At 37.9% G+C, this 15,138-nt stretch overlaps 1 long non-coding RNA gene across 1 annotated transcript; it reads left to right on the plus strand.

Moving 5' to 3' along the window:
- The first annotated feature begins 10,929 nt into the window (after window positions 1-10,929).
- LOC149936621 (uncharacterized) lies at window positions 10,930-12,648 on the plus strand. Its single transcript, XR_016472301.1, has 2 exons — window positions 10,930-11,583; window positions 11,655-12,648. It is a non-coding gene; the product is annotated as an uncharacterized LOC149936621 (long non-coding RNA).
- Window positions 12,649-15,138: the final 2,490 nt, after the last annotated feature.

The raw sequence follows: 15,138 nt of genomic DNA on the forward strand, positions 1-15,138 counted from the left end.
GGCTTTATCTACCAATAGTCTTAGTCGATAATTCAAAATAACGGTCAAAAACGCCGCCGATCAGTTTAGTAAAAACCTTTCGGCGGCGTAATCGTCGGCCATTTTCGGTATGGAGATACTGGCCATAGAAATCTCATTGGTAACTAGAATGCTGCCGCCTACGGCCGGGCCTGTCGCCAGGTCATATTTAATCACATGGTACCTTTCAGCCAATGAGAGGCAATTTAGTGACTATGCTACGCCCGACGCGTAATCTATCGTTGAATAAATTTGAAAGCTGCAGACGATGCCTTCGACAGCTGAGCTCGGGAAATTCGCATAGGATCAAGGAGGATTAAGGGAAGGGGAGTTGTACTGAGGCTCCTCTTATGGCTGCATCCGTAGTCAGAGAGCGTGAGACGCCCAGTGGGTGGGAGCGGGTGGAAAACGAATGTAAAATACCGGCTCGCGTTCCTGTTTTGAGCGCCCTCTAGTTCAGAAAAATTGTTCCATGTTGTTTCGGTTTTTATTTTGAGAATTCGGCTGCTTCGGTGTTTCGTCGTGAATACGCTAAAAATGCACGTTTACTAGATTTACTTAGTATATGCGTAAAATTCTAATTTTTTTGATCACGTGAAGATAAATATCATATAACCCGTGATTATAGGGTTTTGTTTATTTTTTTAGTTGTATTATTTGTCAAGGATTACAATAATGCAAAAAGTTTTAACCGCAATTTATTATTTAGAAAGTTATGATAAATTTAAAATTGTGACTTGCCAGCAATTTTTACCTAGGAAAATACGACATATTTCGAGATTTTTGTACTTGCTGGATGAGGTAGGACTGATGACGAATTAGATTTAACGACAAGATATTACTAAATTTTTAAAACGTGTGCAAACCGAAAATGTGTTTACGGCTTTTTTGGTTTTGTTATTGTTTTTTTGTTTATTATTTGTCAAGGATTACAGTAATGCGAAAAGTTTTAACCGCAATTTATTATTTAGAAAGATATGATAAATATAAAATTGTTATTTGCCAGCAATTTTGGGTTAAGTGTAGAATAGCTGCCCCCCACCCGATTTTTTATATATTTTTTTTGGATAGAGGGCAAGATGGGGATTACTTTAATTTTCATTTTATTTTGGCGAAAATGAATATTAACAAAGATATGCATTTTTAAACATTGGCCTTTTGCAGTGAATTTTCCCTAGAACGATTCTTTAAATTCCTAGATTTTAGTGCGTTGTGGATAACGTGGCGCTGATGACGAAAAAGAAAATGTGGAAATGCAAAACATACTAACTTTCTTTTTTATTTCAGGTATTTTCGCCGTATTTCAATGCATTTTAGGGGTTTTGGCGGGGATAATGGGTTAGGTTATTTATATTATTAGGTTGGATTAATATCGGGTTGACGATACTTGATGCGTCAGGCTTGGTGCTGTCCTCTAGGTTGCGTTATAGATGGCCCATAGCTTTTTTTAGTATGGGGTTGGGGAGGCGCCGCGCGCCCCCAGCGCTCGAGCGAAGTGAGTGCGCGGCGCCGTCAGGCGCCAATACTCACAATACATTCGACATTGTATAAGTCAACATCATACACACGACATATAATATGACATAGTATGGTTAAAAAAGGCTAAAATGCGTTGAAATACCGGAAAAATCCCCAACCCTTAAAAGTTAGTACTGTTTTGTATTTCAGCCTTTTTCTTTTTCGTCATCCGTCCTACTTTATCCAAAAAGTATTAAAATCTAGTAATTTAAAGAATCGTCCTCGTCAACAGTCCTACCTCATCCAACACATACAGAAATCTCGAAATATGTCGTATTTTCCGTTGTAAAAATTGCTAGCAAGTAGCAATTTTACATTGATCATATCTTTTTAAATAATAACTTGCGGTTAAAACTTTTTGCATTACTGTAATCCTTGACAAATAGCAAACCAAAAAAACACCAAAAAAACAAAAGTACCTATTGTTAAAAAATCCCAATCTATCTCTATGCCCGTGATATAACTTAACTAAGCGCTTTTTCCCAATAAAAAAAAATGCGAGTTACATAGTTTAGTTAAGCCTGTGTTTTTTACAGGTTTACATAAATCCTGATTAATCCACAATCCTCCTTGATCATGTATTGCGTTTACCGATCCTGTAAAAACCACAGTCGGTCGCAGAATTCGGAAATTCTTGAAAAGAAAATTTTCTTCATTCGTCTTCCTAATCCCAAGAAAAATTATAATCAGTGTAAGAAATGGGTTGATGCCATCAACCGACAAGATATTTCAACAGGAAATATAAAGAAACACCACCATATTTGTTCAAAACACTTTGTTGGCGGAAATGGGCCTTCTGACGAGTTTCCTGATCCCATTCCTGATCTTTATATGGAGAAAAACACCCATGGGACTGTGAACCAAGAAAACCCCATCTACAATTTGGAATGTACTGTTTCTACCAAAAATGAAAAGGAGCAACAGATCAATAAACTAGATTGTCGTGATAATTCCATTATTGGAAATGATATAACAACGCAACATGGTGGAGAAACAATTGGAATTTGTCATTCTAAGGATACCGCAACTTCTCCTATAAATTTGAAATTTTTTAGAAATATTGCAACATCACCTATTTTGAACATTCAACAAGAGCCAGAAATCATCAATCTGGAAGAACTAGTTCAAAAATTCATGGTTTATCAGTCAATAAATTTAAGTCGAATGGCTTGGTGCTTTGAAATTCTACAAGGTATCAATTTGAATGACCGCAATGCATTCGTAGCATTTAGAAAAAATTTGAATGAGAAACTTAGTTTAAAAATAGGGGTCTCACAAGATATGAAGATTACAATTTCCAGTTGTGAAAAAAAGCTATGTACTAATCACAATTTGGAAGAGAAAATTAACTTTAATCAGCCTCTTGCCTCACTAGAAGATTTACTGAAAGTTATGTTTGAAATTGATGAATGGACAGTTTGTCATGGGGTGTCTGATGAGGAATTTAAGCCACTGAAAAACAGTTATTTACAGTCTTCGTATGTTTGTCACTTATCTGATTCCATTCGTTCAAAAAAGTGTCAGATGCTGTTTAAATCCAAGCTAACCAAACTCTGTCAGCCGTGTAGATTGGCCAAAATATATCTACAAAGGCGTTTGAAAAGAATACGTAAAGTTTCTGCAAAGGAATGCACTCCAAGAACCCCTAAACAGCGAAGAAACTTTCGTTACATGGATAAAAGCGAAATGCAGAAACGAATGATTGTGTTGAAACTAAAAAACCAAGCGATGAAACGTAAAGTCAAAACCCTACAAATTAGGATTCGAAAAACTATCACTCAACAAGGAATTTCTTTATTTGAAGAAGAGAGCATGGAATTTGAACAATTACTTAAAGAAAATCCATTCAAAGACCCAAGCGTTTTCCAGAAGCTGCTTATTAAGGAGCAATTGAGATTAATCAAATCTAAGAGGTCACGACCAAGAAAGTGGCACCCAGCGGTCATTCAATGGTGTTTGTATCTCAAGTCAAAGTCAGCCTGAACCTATGAAGCTTTCAAACAGGTCTTTACCCTTCCATCACAGCGCACGCTTTTCAACTATTCTGGAGACCTTACAGCAAGGAGTGGTTTTAACGAGGAAGCCCTACAAGAGATGAAAGGGAAGATTGAAATGCAAACTTTAGAGGAACACGAAAAATACTTTTCACTCATTCTTGATGAGATATCCGTAAAGCAAGACCTGGTTTTCCACAGCAATACTGGTCAACTGGTAGGATTTACAAACCTAAACCATTTTCGAAATTCAGTTAACACAGCTGAATTGGAATTATCAAATGAAAACAAAGATGACGTTTCCTCCATCCCTTTGGCCAGCCATATTCTTCAATTAATGGTACGTGGTATCACGACCAAATTCAAGTTCATGTATGCCTTTTTCCCGTGCAATAAGTTAAACTCTAACGATTTATTATCGATTGTTTGGGAAGCAATTGAGAATTTATGTGGGGCAGATATTCGTATCTTAACAGTAATATGTGACAAATCATCAATAAACCAGAAACTTATCAAAGATAGCACCGAGAGTGAGCAACTTTTGCAAGGTGATAAAATTGGATATAGATGTATTAACATGTTCAATAACTACGAGCCATTATTTTTTATATCTGATGTTTGTCACCTCGAGAAAACTGCCCGCAACAATGTAGAAAACAGTGGCAAAATTAACAAAAAGAAGACTGAAAAAAATAGTAAATTTGAAAAGGCTGGAAACTCCAATAAAATTAAGGACCAGAAAGATAACAGTGTACAAACAATTCGCTTACTGAAAAAGAATGGAAAAGAAATTTTATGGAAGCACGTTTTTGAAACCTACAGGATAGATTCCAAATCCATATTACGTAAAGCTCCAAAATTGACTTACAACCACGTTAACCTAACCCCATTTTCTCGCATGCGAGTGAAATTAGCAACTCAAACTATGAGTGCAACTGTAGCAAATGCAATGGAAGATATAGTAGGCGAAAAAGCATCTGAAACTGTGAAATTCTTTAGATTATTTGACGAGTTTTTTGACATGCTTAATGTCTCAAATACTATGGAAGGATTCCACTCTAGAAAACCTGCAAAGTATCCATTCCGAAGCATGGACGATTGGAGTTTCGAGGTAATGTTTTACAAATATGTTTTAAATTTGAGCGAGTATTAATAATTTTTTTTAAAAAAATTTAGTGGCTAGAAAATGTGTTTTTGAAGTACTTCGAAGATTGGGAAAATGAACTTGAAGTTATGGATGATGATTCTGAAAAAACTAAAAATATCCTCAGTAGAGAAACTCTCACAGGACTCCGTATAACCGGTTATTTTTCCAATAGAAAAATTTATTAGTCCCAAGATAAGCCGATATAAAGATAATAATGGAAAATATCTTTTACAGTTTATTCCACAATTGCTACCATTAAGTTTTTGCTAGAAAAAGGTGCCAAGTACATTTTGACGAGCAAACTGAACCAAGATCCACTAGAACGCTACTTTGGTAAACAACGTGCTGCTTGTGGTTCCCTTAATCCTCCTTGATAGGATTATCATGGGTTTTTCTTCGATTATTTCGCTTTTGAGTTCTTAATTGCTTTACAAAAATAATGTAAATATGACGGTAAATATATCAAGTTTTTAATATTTTCTTTTAATATTTATAAATGTGGAATATTTTGAGCGATTTGGAAGTAGTTAGCTCCATTTCTTTCGTTGGTGCGCTTTGAAAACATTAAGCCTAGGTCAATCTGCTTGGAAGCCACCGCGTTTAACGCGTTAATAATTGTAAATAAGGTTTTTCCAAAACTTGATTTATTTGAACGACGTAAAGCAACTGCGTATCAATCCTTGCTAGTATTGTGTGTAATTACGTTGGGTTATTATTTAGGGCTCTGGGTTTTTTATATTGAGATCTTAAATGTATTTACTTATTTATAAAGGTAAGAAATGTTTAATTTATTATTTGTTAAATCTTATCTAGTAAGTGATTCGGTAGAAGAAAGCATTAATTTTTAAATGCACTGTATAAATTCTTAGGCTTGTGGCTAGGCCTATAACTTGTCCAAAAACAATAATTCCTCTTTTATAATAGTCATAGTCATCTTAGTCATAACCCTCATAAGAAATAACCATCCCTCAATAGTCTGCCATGCTTATAGTAACCATGCTCTGATGAAATTTTGGATTTTAGAATCAATGTGTAGGCCTATGAATTAAGAAAGTAGAAAAGTTTGAAAAAAAGGAAAAAATAATACCTATTATAATTAAAGAATGTAACTTTAACGATTTGAATATTCGTAGTTATTTAAACTAAGGTTGAGGAAAAGAAGGGAGCGATTTACAAGAATGTGTTGCGATTTCAATCGAATATGCAGTTATATTTAGTAGAATACAACATAACATCACAATAAAACAGGTAAGAAATAATATTGTTTTTAACAGTTGCTTAATTTTTTTCTTAATATCAAATCCAAATTTTCCACAAATGAATTTAAAGTTCCAAAATAATAAATATAATGAAAGTCAATTTACAGTTGTATCTAACCACAAATTTCTTATGCCACAAACACAATCTTCATTATAATCGGCGCTACAGTCCTGTTTATGAGACAATTTGTGGTTGCGTTGCCAATTATAGCCACACTATGTTTTATATATTGTTGGAAGGTTATAAATAATGTATTTATGGTATAACAATTACCATCTGCTTGCCAGAGAAACCGCCATACATTTCTTTACAATCATATTCCCAAGACAGTTATAGAATTCATTCCAGTTGGGTTTACTGAGTCTTCTCTCCAAAGCAACAATTATTACATTTCAAATCGCCCGCCGTTTCTAACCCGAGGCTTACCTGTACAAGGAGACATTCGCGGCCGCCGAATATTTTTTTTACATGACTGTATTAAACACCGCGGTGCCATTTTGATAAATACTTTTTAGTTATAATAATTATAATAAAAAAATTTCTAGGAGTACATGAATATACAAATACTATATTTTAGAAAATATGATCCGCGATCACCTACCATATTTAAAAATTTGATTTTAAAATAAAAAAGGCATCGGCCAATCAATTGCTGGTACTATAGTGACGTAATGTATATAGTAATTTTTTATTATTGACTACACAAACTAGATGTCGTACGTCACCGGCCGTAGTCACTCTTTGAGTTCTGATTTGTCGGTATTAGGTGATCGTCTGCCACGGCTGTTGGACTATTTTCCAGTTACGCGGCAGCATTCTACCCTATGGGATTTCTATGATACTGGCCGGAAGACAGGCAAGGCTGCCAGATTTCGATAGACTGAAAACGGCCAACTCTCTCGAATGTTTTCTTTTTCAAAACGAAAATTTTGGGGCGTAGCTATCGACTAAGACAATAGCGTAAAACGAGTATAAGCACATAAGTATAACGACATTTAAAAAAAATTGTATTTCCTTTGGAAGATAGGTGCCGTCACCAACTTATGATAACTGTTTCGATCCGTACATGATTTACCAGAAAGTGTTCCTCAAGACCTCAGCCACAGCAGATATTAATGGTGGCTCTAAAAGTACTATATTCGCAACTCAATGTTAAAACACAACTCTTTTTACCCTCTCTTGTAGAAGAATCGTGGTTAAAAGGAGTATGAACTTAATTGAAAAATCGTCTGCTAGAATGCAATAAAACTTCTTTTTAACGTAACTAGCGCCAATCACCCCTAGCTCCTGTTAAATCAGGAAGTACATACTCCTTTTAAGGCTGATTGTCACCATGGACCAAGAATCTAAGGGGACTCACTGTTCAGGCTTCAACCAGCACGTGTTAATACTGGGAATAGGAAAATCATAGGTAATTTTAGTTCATTGATTTCCGACGTAGTTTTGTAGAGCATAGCCGTCTGTAATACAGGCCATATTATAAACAATCAATTTTTTTAAATCTGGCTCTTAGCTTCCGCATTTGATAACCGCCAGATGTCGGTAAAATGAAGGAAAAACCACTCGTGTGACGTCAGCTTGCTAGTCAACTGCTGCATTCAAACGGTGGCGCGTGTGATTTTTCAAACGTTTTAATACATCGGCTTTTGGTGTCTAAGGCCTTGGGTCGACACTAACTTGACCGTATCACACAAAAAAATACATAAAGTTAAGGCTTATCTGGCTTATTTGTTTACTTTCTATGATAACGTTACACATGTAATGCAATTGACATGAAAGAATTGTCTGCTTTTATTTAGCTCCACCATTGTTCATTATTGTTTGATTAAAAATTGCTTGTCGACTAAAAAGCAAACTGACGCTGCTTTAACTAAAGTTAGTTTTCACAAATATCCTCAAAATTAAAAACTTCGACGGAAATGGGAACAATTTTAGAGAAGATTCCTAATGCCAATGAAAATAAACCAGTTACCTTTAACTTAGACGGAATGGTAGGCGTGAGGATGCCTCCCATATCCTTTTTGACTGTCCTTCCAATGCAGGTGCTCGGAATCTACTCAGGTTTACCTTACATCAGAAGGGTCTTCCCGAAACATTGGTTGGCGTACTAACGGAGATCCACGCCGGGTCCCATGGTGTGATTGAGGCCACTAACTTGTGACATTTTGCGAAAGGCCATTCGTCCATAACTCTAACCATGTGTGAGAACCTATGTCGATTGACTTTTATGTTGTACAGTTTTTTTGTTTTGTTTTTCTTATAGGAATTTCTTGTATATTTCAGAACTTTATCTTTTGTTTAACACTTAAAATTTGGCGCGCATGTTCTGAAGGCTTTCAGCTATATACACCAAATTCCCTTCTACATTATTCCGACCCCCCCCCCCTATAATATGGCCTGTATTACAGACCGCTATGCGCAGAGAAGCTGAAGCCAAAGAGTATGGAGGAAATAGAGATAAAACAACCGGGAGAGGTCCGCAATGAAACGTTCACATCTGTAAACCGAGCTTCAAAATAACTACCGCAGCGCCATTTCGGGATTCTTCGTAATCGAAAAGGCACAAATTTAATTGCAACAATTAATAGCGCCAAAGAGAATTCTTTGATAGCGCTTGGTCTTTTCTTAGAGTACCTTTTTAATTTGAAAATGAATTTAGATCATAAATATGGCAAAGTTAAATCTACTAAAAGTTTCAAAACGAAAAGCAGGACAAGAATCCCGAAAGGGTGCTGCGGTAGCTATTTTGAAGCTCGGTTTACAGAGGTTTTCCCCGATTGTCAACCCCCTCGGTGGTGAACGTATCGTTGCGGACGTCTCCCGGTTGTTTTATCTTGGAGGAGATAAGGGGTTCCTGGAGGGGAAAATATGAAAACCATAGCTCGGGACGTTTTTTTTGGTCGGACTCTCGTTAAATGCTGCCACCATTGAGGGGAATTTGGAACTATATTATTATTTTTTTCCTATTTGACCTTGACCCAAGGTTCATAAAAAAAGGAACTATAATGTTTTATACAGTTTAACTTTTTGATAACGTTATATAAATCTTGAATCACTTCTACAATCTATATAACAACAGTACTTTCCCATAATAATGAATTAAAGGGATCCATCACTCACAACAGGGGGAGGCATAGGGGTAACATAAAATCCAGACTTCCAGTGTGCTTCAAAACCAGTTTTTTTGTGACCCCTATGCCTTCCCCTGTTGTGAGTGAGGGATCCCTTTAATTGTAAAAGTTTTAATATTTAAACTAACGCATAAAAGACCGTTGGGCATTCCTAAGCCTTGTGTGATCTAAAAACGTCTTCCAAATGTGCAGACAGAGATAATTTAATCTCTGGTGCAGACGACTAATTCGAATTTTTTAATAAATTTATCCACCGCTAGATGCTACTAACGTCCTAGGGTCCGACCAAAAATTACCGCCCCCTGCCTTCCCCCTGTCCCGCGCTCGGGTACCTATCGCCTATGCTCTTGGTATTAAATTTTCCCCTCCAGGAACCCCTTCTCTCCTCCAAGGTTTTATCTCTATTTCCTCCATACTCTTTGCTGGGGCGTTCACTTTCAATTTTGACAAAATGGCGCCGATGTTTTCGGTTAAATGATTAGTCTTAGTAAGTTTTAGACCGTTAATTTTGGAAATCGGTTCTTTTATAGTTTAAGTAATGGTAAATAACCATTTTGTTAAAGGGATCCCTCACTCACAACAGAGGAAGGCATATGAGTCACAAAAAAACTGGTTTTGAAGCACACTGCAAGTCTGGATTTTATGTTACCCCTATGCCTCCCCCGCGGCTGTCCCACGGCAAAACCTTTTAACCAACACGATCGTAATTTTGAGATATTTGACTTTTTCAAAACCTAAGTTATAAGATTTTAATGTGGTTTTTAATGCGAAAATTATAAAATCCAAAACCATTTTTTAAGTCATAAATAGTTAAATATATATTACTTTTACCTGAAACTTTTACAGTACTTTTGTACATGCCTTAGAAATACTGATGCATAAAAATCTAATTTTTCAAAAATTTGTTGGTTATAAGGTTTTGCCATGGGGCAGCCGCCCTGTTGTGAGTGATGGATCCCTTTAAGTAAAAATAACCAGTAAGCCGCATATGGCTGAGGTTTTTTTATGAAATTCACTGGAATCAATTTCATTTCTGAACTTAAAAAATTAATGAACTTAGCCTAACCTAACTTTATCGCACGTACTGTTGCCTAAGCTTGGAGGAGAGGAGCTGCTCTTCCAAGGCCCAAGCCCCAACTAAGGCTCTCTTAGTGATAGTTGAATTGAATTCTTTAGGCGCTTCAAAGCGGCTGGTGTACCTCAGTAAGCCTTCCTATTTAGGCCACGCCTTCCCATTTAGGCCACGCCTACCGTGTCAAAATATTGGAAACAGTGAGATTATTGGCCCATGTTGTCACAAGGGAAAAAAATTCAACGCTGCCGTAATGAAAACCAGCGATGAAAAATAATGTCTAAGCTTATATGCAAAAAAATGGTCCCCTAAGCGAAAATAGACAAAAATTAAACGGAACATCAGGAACTCTTGAGTAACTCGGGTAAAGTATCTTGTGGGCGATCATTTAGTTGGACCTTATTTTCTACCACGCAGGCTAAATGGTGAGGCATACTTTAGCCAAGTTACTTAAAGCAATTCCAATAGAAACCAGACGGTGCATGTGGGGCTCCAGCTCATATTAGTGCAGTTAGAGCTCATCTGGACATAGAAATCTCATAGGTAACTAGAATGCTGCCGTCTACGGCCGAGCTTGACGCCAGTTCACCTTGAACCTTCAGCCAATGAGAGGCCGTAGAGTGGTTCCGCCAAGGAGGATAATAATCCTCCTTGGATCCGCTACTATAGCGGGAGATAGGTGACGTCATTCTCTCTGGTGACATTAAATTCTTGGCAGAACCACTCTTTGAGCTCTGATTGGCTGAGATCTGGCTATCGTCTGCCACGGCGTTTGGCCCATTTGCCAGTTACACGGCAGCATTCTAGTTACCTATGAGATTTCTATGCATCTGGATGTTACGTTTCCTCACGTAGCTTTTCCATGTCATTGTTTCAACCGCTCTGTAGGCGACTGTCGCCCAACAATAACAACAAAATAGTCTTGAAATCTTCTATTGTCGAGTATATACAGCGTGTTTCAAAAGGTTTTGCAAAATTTTGAAGGAGTTGTAGGGGTGAGGTGAGAAGCATGCCTGTTTTCTTCCCATTTTCCTACGATGAGTGAAAAGAGCGCCACAGAGCTTCAAAGTGTGGTCTACTAGCCCCGGGAAGTAGGCTGCAACAAGCACTAAACCAAGCAGCAGGGAAAAGCGAACATTAAGGTTTGGGTTCGTGTGATAGGTAAAAAAGGACTTTGTAAACAAATCGAGGTAACCAGCGTACAAAAGTTAACTTAAATAGTATTTAATGTCGTGATGGAACGCGATTTCTCATCACTTTCAAACTGCAACAATGGAGTTCACTTCGGAAGAACTGGCGCATATTCATTTCGTGTATGATCGACTAGCGGATGGCAATGCTTGGCTACTCAACGTCATTACCAGGAAATGTACCAGAAACGGCACATCCCCGTCTCACGGACTTTTACCAATGACCATCGTCGATTACATAAGCACATTCTGGGTACGTTACTTAATTTTTTACTCGAACTTCTCCGCGACTGGTTCGTTACAAACGTATTGTTCGTTTTACAGAACAGGAAAGTAGGTCGACCACGGATTGCCCGTAATGTTCAGTTCGAAGAAGACATGCTAGAGGCTTTCAACGACAGCCCGTCAACAAGCACACGTGCTGTATGACACGAAATGGGAGCCAGTCATTCGTCCGTTTGGCGGGTCATGCACGAGAATCTTGAGTACCCGAGGGATTGATGTTTGCGAGTGGACTTCGCACGGTGGTTCTTGGAGCGTTCAGAACAAGATATCTGGTTTCCTAAAAGTGTCCTTTTCAACAGCCACAACCAGCACGAGTGGGCACTCGAAAACCCGCATGCCACGTTTGGTTTTCAGGAGCGATTCTCGGTTAACATGTGGGCTGGAATAGTTGGATACGTCTTGGTTGGCCCTTACATGTTTCCGCAACGACTCACTGGGGCGTCGTACCGGGTTTCCTGCATGATGTCTAGCCTAATCTTCCGGACGAAGTACCACTAGCGACTCTGCGACGAATGTGGTTGCAGCACGACGGGGCTCCTGCTCACTAGTCTTGGCGGTCCGGGAGGAACTGAACCAGCGATTTCCAGGCAGATGGATAGCTAGAGGAGATCCAGTCTTATTGCCTTCGAGATCACCCGACCTAACTCCGCTGGACTTTTTCTCGTGTTGATGGATGAAGGATCTGGCATACGCCACGCCAGTAGATTCTGACATTGATTTAGTGGCTAGGATCCAAGCCGCTACAGAACAGATTCGGAACGCACCGGGAGTATTGTCTTGGTCATGGAAGAATAAGTAAAGGAAGAGAAATGCGAGCGCGCTTCTCACCCCATCCTAAAGGTTCACACCCACAGACGGTAGCGTTAGGGGGGAAAGAAAATGGGGTTCCCGGGGTAAAATATTTGGGACGTTACTGGGTGTATTTATCTCTAGCTATGTCTATGTAATCTTTGCTCTTTTATTTACTTTTGCCTGTAAACTCTAGTGTTTTATTACTTTCAATTACTTGTCCATTGCTTGTTCATTATCTGTCAGGGCACAATAAGTGTATAGCTTTCTTTACCTGATGAAATAAAATTATTATTATCATTTGGCGCCCTCTTTACATAGCGAGAAAAATTATTACTGGATTTCGAATTGAAATATTAATCCATTCGGGAAATCATACCAATTGTGTTTAACTTCTGTTTTAGCTTTTTTTATATTTGAGTGCGCTATTATGGATTATAATGATCATAACTATCACAAAATTAGAAACATAACATTTTTATATACTTAATTCTTAAGGAACCGTTGGCGTTTCGATTTTCAAAATCCAGATACTTTCGAAAACTTATTTTTAAAACGTCTAGATGGCGCGAGGGCAGTAGGCTTGTCACGTGATATTATTTACCCCAATGCGGCCCCCATAGTTTTCTACCCTCACCATTCCCCCGTTTGTGGGAGTTGGCCTGGATACTTGTTTCTAGCTTGCCGCGTGAATTCTCTTCCTTTACTTATTCTTCCATGTCTTTGTGTAAGAGTTGAATTAAGAAACTTCAAACATTTATTGTAACTTGTACAAAATACACATTTTCCTAATTTGTTCTTCTGTGTTTAATTAAACTCATTGCACATTTATTATTTACTCATTTGTTTTTGTTATTTATCTCAATTTCGACGCATTCGTAAATTCATCGTACCCCTGAAATCGCATTTCCCTGCTGTTTGGTTTTGCTCGTGTTGCAGCCAACTTCCAGGGGCTAGTAGGCCACACTTTGAAGCTCTCTGGCGCTCTTTTAACTCATTGTAGGAATATGGGAAAAAACAGGCATACTTCTCAACTCACGCCCTTCAACTGCTTAAAATTTTTGCATCAACTTTTGAAACACCTTGTATAGTTGAAAAAGGAAAAGAATGGAACTTGAATATTTAAGTAGTCAACTAAGGCGTTAAATTGTTAAAAAGCCAAAAGATAAAGACTGAACTAATATTATTTTAATAATTTCGATTTCCGAGGATTATAAATTGAACACGTTGTGAAGTAGAACCAAAGAAAATCTATAACTACGTAGGACCATAAGTCTTAAATATTGTTACATAAGTTTGTCACTTTGGGGAATATTTTACTGAGAGCTAGTAACGGAGTGACATCACCACAAGAAGAAAATCTCCCCCTAGCGAGGCGCTGTCAAAGGCTACGGCGACTCAGCCCGTAATGCAGTCTGTCTTGTGAATAGCTTTGACCAGTAAATTTTTTGCATGTGAAGAATAGGAAGTGTCACACTTATGTAATAATATTATATACTTATGGTAGGACCGATAATTTAGTAGGTGGACTAAATACTCTCTCTACTCAAGAAACGTATTACGTAACCTGAGTATTCAAAGTCACAGTGGATGAATCAAATTTTGATTACATATTGTGTAGATTATTCGGTTTATTCCCGGGGGCTCCTGGTTTAGCACAACTTTTGATTAATACTTTTGTTTTTTGAAATGAATGTAGATATTTCGTAATGGGTAAAACCAAAAGTGACATAATTACCAAAAGTGTGTCAATCGGTAAATCGGACCTATATCATAATGCATGTTACGAGCGAAATACAAGTTTGTAGGGGAGAAGGGAAAGTATGCCTTGGGGAGGGAAGGAAGTTAAAACCGAGGGGCTAACCACTATTAGATAGTCTCTACACCGATTACGACGGATTACGCTTAGATTAGCACTGCCAAAGGCAGGGACTTCAAAGATTACGCGTAATCCCATTAGTACAGTCAAAGGTACGACTCTGTACACCAATTACGGGGAGTGATCAGCCCCTCGGTTAAAACCAACAAATAACGCCTCCTAGTGAGGAACGGAGGAACTAAGTAGCACTGGTCAAAACACTGCCTACGTTAACGTAGGCAGCGGTCAAAGTTAGTGTATTTTTTGATTTTTCGTCGTGGAGATCCTATCGCCATCTACCTACGATATAATACCATAAACTAAAAAAAGATCCAGAAAGGCGACAATAAATAGTCTTTTATGCGGTCGATCTCGAGTCGAGCATTCATTAAACCTTTAGAATACGAAAGTACAGGGATTGTCACACTTTTGGTAAAACTATATGTAACATAATTACTTATAAGTATGCCTCTGTATAACATTTCTATTGAAAAAAATTCAATGAGACCTTGTTTCACACGGAACATACAATTAGCGGACCCAAAAATGCAAAAATGCTTATAATCCTTGCGCTATTGAAAAGGTTACCATGGAAATGAAATCATGTGATCGCGAGGCACGAACTAAACTTGACATGGGCAAAGCCAGAAACGCGCGAGGAATTCTCACTTACTTCCGTTTCCCATCAGTAAAGTTGATGACGCGTATTTCGTCACGGAGTTGTAAGTGACGTAATTTACGTCATATCCCGTGAACAAGGTTTCATTAACGAAAATGCTTTTATGGCATACTTAAGAGTGATTATGTTAAATATGGTAAAACCATGGACTAATTAATGTATACACAGGGACGGTCCGCATAGGAAATTTAGCGGCT

Source organism: Leiobunum rupestre, chromosome 7 (genome assembly GCF_980474605.1).
Source record: "Leiobunum rupestre chromosome 7, qqLeiRupe1.1.hap1, whole genome shotgun sequence".
Classification (NCBI taxonomy): Eukaryota; Metazoa; Arthropoda; class Arachnida; order Opiliones; family Sclerosomatidae; genus Leiobunum; species Leiobunum rupestre.